Genomic DNA, 8,022 nt, shown 5'->3' on the forward strand with positions numbered 1-8,022 from the left:
ATTAAGCATAGAAGTCAGGGAATGGTAGCACGTGTCTTTTATCCTAGCATTAGGGAGGCATAGATCCATCTGAATCTCTGTGAGTTCAAAGCCACACTGGGGAACAAAGCCAGGCATGGTGACACGTGCCTATAATCTCAGCACTAACCATAGAGGTCTGAAGGTTTGTATAGACAGACAGAAAGTGATGTATCTGGGCAGAGAGAGGAAGTGAGATGCAGAACAGAAAGGCATATAGGCATTGGTATACAGGAAGTAGGTCTCTTTGGCTGAAGATTTCCAAGTGGTAAGAACGTAGCTGGCTTCTTTCTGTTTTCTTGATCTCTTAGTTATTACCCCAATATCTGACTCCAGGTTTGTATTAATAAGATCGTTTAGCAATTTGTCTTACCATGTTCCTCTGGTCCTTATAAGCATTCTATTCCTTCTTCCACAATGTTCTCTGAGCCTTAGGTGTAGTGGCTGTGTTGTAGGTGTTTCCATTGGAGCTGTTCACCCCATGGTCAGCTGTTGTTGACATTCTTACCAATTATGGCTTTCCGTAATGATGCAAAAGTGGTTTCTTTGATAAGTGGTGGGAAGATAGATTTAAAGCTATGTGTGCATTTCTAATACAGGTGGGAATTATACTGGGTTAGGGAAGTGGCTGTTGAGGTTCTCCTCTAAGGTCCATGACCAGCCCATGGGTAGTTGGCTAGGTTTCCTGTACCAGGTGTAAATTCCATGCTACTGAGCAGACCTTAAGTCTAATTAGTTAGTTGTTGGTTACCCCCAATACATAAGTACCACTGTTTGGGTATATCTTTCTACTTTGTTCTTTGTTGTGGTTCATAGGCTTGGCAGCTGGGTAAGACTTTCAGTTGTTTTTGTTTTCCCTTGACAGCTTGCATAGCAAATTCTGATACCACGAGGCAAGTCAGTCTTCAAGTAGGAACCTTCTAAGTCAGTTCTAGATCAATTCTTCTAAGTCCTGTGTATGAAGTACATGGTGTCTTTAGCAATACCTTCTTACCTTTAAGTCTGTTGAGGCAAATAAGGGCAATGGCAATAATACATATTGTTTTGAGACCCTCTTGGACCTCCCTGACCAACAATATGAAGGGATGTCTCCCATGCTCTGGAACTGGGTTTTTTGTTATCTAGTCCTTAGCTATTGTGGCAGACATTAGCACTCATAATGGTAGAATTTTATTTAATTTATGTATATACACATAGGCATATATTTATATGTATTATTAAACTAACAGAAAACACAGGGTTAGCTAGATTCAAACTCACTATATTGTTCAGACTTACCTCAAAATTATAATTCTCTTTGATTTGTTACAGTTATGAGATTATAGGCATGTGCAACCATGCCAAGGTAAGTTAAGTCACACACACAAAAAAGTGTATAATGAACAAAATAAGCACTAATTAGAATAAAAATCATGCCACAACCTCATCAAACAATCAGGGAAAGAGAAAATGCGAAGATGGCAATAAAATCTTCTCAAGTCACCCAGAATACATATTGTCTAATATGTATTAGCCATGATAAACAGAGAAACAAAATACTTGTGAAATATTTTTTCCCATTTAATTGAGAAACTTAGAGGCAAACTCCAAACATTAGAAGAAACTGATGAAGGTTACAAATGCTCTAAACATAACTAAAATAAAAAATTCTGGCTAAGAGGAGTAATTTTAGCTTTATTCAATTTGTGTTTATGCACAAGCTTGAACTTGATGAAACAGGCTGACAAAGCTAAATCATAGGAAAACTATTTTTAAAAAAAGATCACCATAATTCCACAACCTTTAAACTGCTGGCACTTTTATTCCTTCCAAACATTCTAAGCTGAGTATGATTTTAAAAAATGTTCAATGTTCAAAGTAAACAAATGGTTAAATGAAGTCATAAGATATATTTGAAGGGAAAGTGAAAAGTAACATCCATGCATTAGTGCTACTAGGATGGAAGTATTTATTGAGTGACCAGTATAAGGTCAGCACTGGAGATAGTAAACAAAAAATAAAGAAAGAAGGGAAGAACAAAAAAAAAAAAAACATTGCCCATTCCTTTGAGGCACTTAAATTCAAATGAAAGAAAACATAAACTATGGAAATAAAAGTGAGATATTAAGTTTCATTTTAATGGCAAATGAAATAAAAATAATTAAAAAGCTCAGCTGACAGGAAATTTAGAGGTTCAATAATAACTGAAATTTAGTTGAAAATAAAAGAATAACCCTTCCTTTGCTCCTGCTCCAAGTAATAAACATTGTAAATAGCTATCATGTAAAACTATGAAGATTACTGCAAAGTTGCAAAGGAAGTTATTGAGTTTGCAAATTGCAGCATTAAACTGGCTTTGACCCTGAAGGTTCATCTCGTAGATTCTTGGGACATCTGATGATTTAGATGCCAATGCTAACAACCATCTTTCACTCTTCTGTGGCATTTACCACTGGCTTGTAATGGTTTTCTGATATCACAACATAGACTATTACGTCTGCCTTTTAGCATCTACCTCAGATGGGACTTAGCCCACATGCTAATGAAAACTTAAAGGTCAAAGTCTTCCTTGTAGGGGTCCTTTCTCACAATATGTAAGATGTAAAAAAGCAGGGCATTTTAACCAAAATTAGTAAAGATTGCTGTCCCTTGTATGTCATCTCCCCCTTTAACACACTTCCTGTGTAGAGCCATATTTTTAGTGGCCCTGTGGTGCAAGTGAAATGTTCCTCTTGGTGCTTGCTGATGTTGCTCTTTAGCAAGATTACGGAACACTTTATAGTAAAGCCTCACTGGAGGAAATGAGTCTTTAGGGACAGGCCTAGATACTTTATTATCTGCTTCCTGCTTGCCCTCTGTTTCCTGAGTGTGAGTAGTTCGTGGCCAATCAGTCTCCTGCTCCTGCTACCAAGCCTGGCCCGCCTCCTGTCATTCCTTCCTCTCATAGTAGACCATGTCCCTCTACGACCCCAATGCAGAAATCTTTTCTTCCTCTACTTGTTTCTGTCAGGGTATTTTATCATAGCACTAGGAAAAGAAAAATAAGACTGAGCAGGAGTTAGGCTGGAAACAACTGAAGTTGATTTAGTTCTGTACGTGTAGACCGCTCATATCTGTCTCTACCTCTACTCTCTATTTCTAGATACAGATATTTGAATTATGAGTAGATGCCCTGCAGGAGGTATGGGTGCCAGGGTTACTTCCAAAGTAACTGCATTTGCACATTTTATTGTTGAAACGGAAAATCTTGAAACAGAAATCCCACAGTACAATTAGCACATCTTACTGAAGCTGTCCCTGGGAGAATGTAGGTTACAGAGGAAATGATTGAATTGCAAACCATAAGAATCTATGCTCTAAGAAATCCCCCCAGTGAGGATATCCATGACAAAAGAAGCTTTGGAGACACCTTCTGATATTTGATAGCAATAATACATTTACATGTCATTAGAATAGGGAATTATGAAGCTGTAGAGAAAAATTAAAAATTGTAAAACAATGTAAAGACAAATTTAATAAAAATCACATCATCTCTCTAAAATCTGGAAAAAAAGTGTTAAATAATGTTCACCTAAAGTAGTAGTCAAGTTTGAAGCAGAAACAAGGAGGAACTAGCACATAGACATTATTTGGTTGAAATGTGATAGCTTTCATCTATTTTTGTTATTGTTTTTAAAGGTTGTTTTTAAAAGATGTGTGTGTGTGTGTGTGTGTGTGTGTGTGTGTGTTTGCTCACATGCATGAACATGTATGTGGATACCTGCAGAGGCAAGAAGCAGGCATTGGAGCCCCTGGAGCTGCATTTATAGGTGGTTATGAGCCACCTGCTAGGGATGGTGGGAATAGAACTCAGTCCTCTGCAAGATAATTAATTGCTTTTTAATCTCTCTGCTATCTATCCAGCCCCATTCTACAATTTGTAAGATTTTCAGAGTTGAAAACTTGTTATAAATTATTTTATTATCCTTAATACATATTCTTTCATATTTATGCATATTTGTAATTTTATTTAAGAGATGCTTTTCATCTTATATAAGATTGAGACTTCATAAGCTTGGAGATATCCTTGATTGTTTCTAGTATTTAAAACATTTGATCATGCTATGTTCTGTAATCTCACAAAACAAATTCTAAACAAGCGATCTCAGGATAAATCAGTTTTTTACAGACTTTATGGGCCTATGCATCCATATTCATGTTTTTGGATCCAGGTGCAAGATCTCAGACCATCAAAGAAAAAAATTGTTCAAGAAACTGTCAGAACTTGTGAAAAATAAAAACAAACTATAGAATGAGGAAAAAATATACACGAAGTTTAGATGGAAACTTCCTACAGTTCCTGTTTTCCTAATTCCTCCAACTGACCTTCCAAAAGAAGGGTAATATAAGAGAAAGTGTCACTTCTGAAGCTGCGTTTCAGACAAGCCCATTTACCAACATTTATCCATCCAATCCCTACCAACAGTACTGCCAGTCTCAGCCACTGGCACCCAACAGTCTCATCTCTGCTTCTGAGGTTGGCATTTTATATTCAATGTGTAGTATAAAATCATGCAGTGTTTGTTTTTCAACAGATGGTTTATTTCCCTGGTATAACATCCTCCGGTTTGATCTACGATGTCACAAATAACACCATTTCCTTCTTTCTGTGGCTGAATAGCATTCTACTGTGACCCACGGACTATGATTTCTTTATTCATTCATTTGATCTTGACATTAAGATTGTTTACATGACTTGACTTCAGTGAGTAATGCTGTAACTGATAGGGCACTGTTCATGTCTTGGTGACATATTGTTTTGGACAGGTACTCAGAAATAAGATTATCCAGTTGTTTTTACTAAAATACTTTTAGCATTTTAGAAACATTCATACTGCAGAATGGCTGGATACATTTGCATTCCCACCAACATTGTTTCCCAATTTTGTCCATTTATAACCAGGTCATTTTCTATATCCTATTATTTTGGGGGGTTCATATATATTTTGAATATTAACCTCAAATCACCTGATTAGTTGACAAACACATTTTCCTATTTTGTAGGCTAAAAATAGCATTCTAATATCTTTTTTACTCTCCATAGAGAATATCTCATTTTGATAATATTATTCCTGAGACATGAACATTAGAAATAATTATTACTTTCTATTTTCTGCTTTACCAGAGTAATTAATAAAACCAATAAAATCATTCATCATAAAATAACATCTATTTTGAACACTTATGTTAAGCCATAAAATAGTCAAGAAATAATATTTTACTTGTTTTACAATTATATGGAACAAGAATATAAGTGGGAAATAGTGATCTTGGAACTCAATGATCAATGTCAATATTCAGGATTATCAATAATTTTAATGAAGCCTAGAAATACAAGAAAAGTAAATAATCAGTGAGTAGCAGAACATGAGAATATTCTTCTGGTAGGATAGATATTCAGAGTGTAGACTTTAACCATGAAAGAAATCACATAGATTTACAACTTACAGAAATATTCAGAATAACAAATTAAGATAATATTTCGTCCTCAGGTATATATATATAACATGGCAAATTAATTACATTTAGCCCTACAAAATATATTATATGAGAGGTTTCATTGACAATAGTTAGATTTCTAAAAGTCATATGCCACTGAAGTATGTGCATGACATCTACAAATACCAAAATACCAAGGAAGGCCGTAGCACAGGAATGTCATGAATGTCACCTCATGGACTTAACCTCAGGGTCCAACAACAAATGGATGCATATAGAAGAGTTTGGGGCTGGAGATATGTCTCAGTGGTTGAGAGCACTGACTACTCTTCCAAAGGGCCTGAGTTCAGTTCCCAGCACCCACATGGCAGCTCAAGACTGTCTGTGACACCAGTTCCAGGAGACCCAAAACCCATGGCAAAACACTAATGCACATAAAATAAAATTTTTTTAAAAGATTTTAAAAAAGAAAAGGCATTTGAATATACAGTGGAACATTATTCAGTCATAAAAAGGAATAAAACTAAGTCATTTGAGGAAACATGAATGGGAATGAAGATAATTAAAGTAAGCCGGGGGGGGGGGAAATGACAACAAATACACGCATGTTTCCTTTCATATATGAAACCCAGATGTAAATAAATTAAGACATTAAAGCAGAAGGGGTCTACAGGAGATCAGTTTGATTCCAAGGGAAGTTAAGGATAGGGGAAGAACTTGGATGAATATGACCAAAAGATACACCTGAAACACATTTATAATAACGTCCTAAAACTTATTGTTCACTTCAACTAATAGAAACTAGTGAATTTTTAATGTGAAGGCATTACTTATCATACTTTTATTAACCTATCCAAATAATTTTCTAATAACACTTCAGTTTGATTTTCTGAAATCGTAAGCCATTATGTACTTGGACTCACACTAATATCTTACAAGTTCTGAGAACTTCTTTAACTATATTGAGGTGCCTGCCAGCTTCTGTGTGATGACCTAGAATTTAAGCCGCCAGTGTACCAAAGCATGTATTCCTCAACAGCTCACTTAACACAAACTCCTCAACTGATACAGTGGGCAGGCCCTATAAATAGCCCCAATTGAAAGTCCACCTCCTATTTACAAGTTTAGAGTAACATTTATGTAGAAGACCACACAATGTCTAAATTGAAGAGGGCCATTTTCACAATGCCAGCTCACCATAATGAACACACCATACCCTCTTCCTATAGCGGAGCTAGAGTAGCTGTAATCAGCCAGCCACAGAGCTCATCATTGTACTGAATTTTATTTGGGGCTGTGCCTAATACTCTAGTTCTACATGTGCTGAAATTTCTATGGGTAAAATTATATCAATTTGTCTTCGTTTGGAAAAAAAATTCTCCACTACCTTTCATTTCTTAAAATGACAAAACCCCAGCAGATTAAAAAGCTCAAAGTCTATTGCTAGAACATCTCAGCACAACAAAGATTTAGTTGACTAATTCATGTTACCACCAGGGTAATTATCATTTTTATCTTCATTATGTGAGCTGAATGCAGCACTTTTTAATTCCATCATTCCTTTAGGTGTTCAGGCACAGCAGTCCGCCAGCAGGTGCTCTCACTCTGGCTCCTGGAATTCTGCTGGATCTCATCTTTGCGAGTTGATGTTGCAGTCGGGGAGCACATTAGATTATGCTGATGTTGACCTCTGGAGACACTGTGTAGTTCAGTAAGCCTGGAACAATTGAAAATGCCTCTCAACAGCATGCTGGCAGCAGGAAACTGAGGCTTACTCTGACGTAAGTTCGAGTCATCACATTATGAAGTACTGGCCGCAAAAAGAAATTAATTAGGCAAGTGGAGGAGAGTGTGGAAAATGGACAAAAGCTAATGTAAATTGACCGTGACATAAGGAAGAAGACTGAGAGGTCAACATAGACAACAGGTGATTGCTCACCTTTCAGTCTGTATTGGCTGAATGAATGGAAAGGAGTAAAAAGACTTCTTATGTCACAACACCGTGTTTGTATACCACTAGCAGTCACAGAAAATATTGGAAATGCAATGAAAAGATTCAACAGGGGATTTCCATGGAGACATGGCATTATTGTCTTCATGAAGAAAAGCCATTCTACTCTGATTTTTGTTTTGTTTCAGTTTTTTTTTTCCTGTGGGTCAAAGATCATTATTTATAGGTGACAGGGTCAGAAGCATGTTATGTACCAGATAACTCAAAGAATGAGTTGATTAGTTAGTATGTGTTAACCACAGACCTGAGCTTGCTACAAGGCTTCTCATCACTCTCTGGGGAAACCAGCCTTCCAAGGAAATGCTTTGAATATTATCTGTGGTTCACGGGTGGATAATGGAAGTACTAGGCAGATCAGGTGGAAATGAACTTAGACTTACTGATCATATTTTGAGTTCATTGCTTTGGGTGAAAATAGTTATGGCAGTGGATAAATGACATTGGAAAAGCTTAAAGTTCCAAATAACTTCCTTTTCACTTATTTAGTCACTTTTAAAGAAGTATTTTTTTAAAAAAATGTGACTCAAATAGTATGG

Source organism: Peromyscus maniculatus, chromosome 19, assembly GCF_049852395.1.
Source record: "Peromyscus maniculatus bairdii isolate BWxNUB_F1_BW_parent chromosome 19, HU_Pman_BW_mat_3.1, whole genome shotgun sequence".
Classification (NCBI taxonomy): domain Eukaryota; kingdom Metazoa; phylum Chordata; class Mammalia; order Rodentia; family Cricetidae; genus Peromyscus; species Peromyscus maniculatus.